Raw genomic sequence first — 1,680 nt, 5'->3', positions numbered from 1 at the left:
TGTGTTGTTTTTTTAAAAGCCTTATTCCAGTCTAAATTTGTCTAGCTTCCACTTCCAGGCACTGAATATTTTTATACCTTTCTCTGCTAGACTGAAGAGCCTATGATCAAATATTTGTTCCCCATGTAGTACTTATGGACTGTGATCAAATCACTCCTTAACCTTCTCTTTGGTAGACTCAAGGAGTTCAATCTATTTAGCGTATCACTATAAACTTAAAGCTTGTTTTCCAATCCTTTAATTGTTCTTGTGGCTCTTCTCCAGGGACATCATTTGCTGTGGGGCATAGTGGGGAGAGTTGCTCAAAATCTGGGAAAACTAACCATCACCCTGGGGCACACCTGAGTGGCAAAACTTTCTCACTCCTAAGCATTGAGTCAATGTATAACAAAATAAAACTTTTATTAAGAGGAGATGGGACACAGCAGTAATTTGGGAGAACATTGCAATAATGACTCAAGTATTCAAACAATAAGTAAAGCACCTGCCCCACAGTATCTTGGGCAGTAGAGCTTTGCCTCAGTTTACCACCTTGTGAGAATATCCTTTTAACATGCCACTCTCTCTTTCTCTATGCTGTACCCCACTCCTGGCTTGCCAGAGTCCAGGGGTGTGTTCCAGGGGGTTAACCTCCATCCTGGAAGGGGAAGGGTTGGACAAGCAATGTCTCCACTGCTGCTCACCGCTGTCACCGCTGCTTCTACCACTTTACTTTGTCCTTGGTCCGGTCCAGTCTGGTCCTACAGGGCCACGATCACCTAGCCCAGGTATTAGTACTCACAGCTCTAGGATTTGTTGGACGACAGGGTGCTTTGCTGCTGCTGCATCTGCATCTCTCACCTTGCTGCCTTTAGTTGTGGTGACGTGTTCTGAGATTCTATCACTTAGCCCATTTCTTATGGTATTTCTACACTGCAGTTAAAAACTTGTGACTGGCCTGTGCCAGCTGACTTGGGCTCATGGGGCTTGTTAATTGCAGTGTAGACTTCTGGGTTTGTGTTGCAGCCCGAGCTCTGGGACCCTCCTACCTTGCAAGGTCCTAGAGCCTGGGCTCCAGCATGAGCCCAGAAGTCTACACTGAGTGATGCATAAACGAGGGGAAGATAGGCTTAAGTCACCTGCGGGGTTTGATTTGTTAAGCAGGCTTAGAGCTTGCCTGCCAGACTGGGCCCCTATATAGAAACTTACACAAAATGCCAGTGTGGAAGGAACTCCCTCCAAACTTCTATTCTGGTGGTAGGGCTACTCACCTGTGATGTAGGAGACTTCTGGTTCAACTTCCTCCTCCTTTGCCTGGAAGGGTTACGGGGAGATTTAAATGGGGATCTATCACCTCTCAGATGAGTACTCTAAACACTGGGCTGTAGGATATATTGATGTCGGGGGCTCCCTCAGTCTCTCCTGTTGAGGCCGTTCCACTGTGGCTAAATAATTTTAAAAATCTTTGGAGCCAGGGCTGGGCAGAGCATAATGGAGGCTGGGGGAGGCTAAGCCTCCCCAAACCTTACACTGCTGGGGGCAGCTGGGCAGAGAAGGATTACCACTAGGCCCTGTGCCCAGGGGCCATGGCCAATTGGGGGCCTCTTGAAAAATCTCCCCCCACTACAGTACATCTCCTCAGTATGGGCACAGAGCTTTTCCGGTCTAGGAGCTGCAGTGGGGGAGGAGCAGAAAGGAGCG

Source organism: Chelonoidis abingdonii, chromosome 4 (assembly GCF_003597395.2).
Source record: "Chelonoidis abingdonii isolate Lonesome George chromosome 4, CheloAbing_2.0, whole genome shotgun sequence".
In the NCBI taxonomy this organism is placed as follows: domain Eukaryota; kingdom Metazoa; phylum Chordata; order Testudines; family Testudinidae; genus Chelonoidis; species Chelonoidis abingdonii.
Note: the sequence above shows the minus strand (reverse complement) of the source record.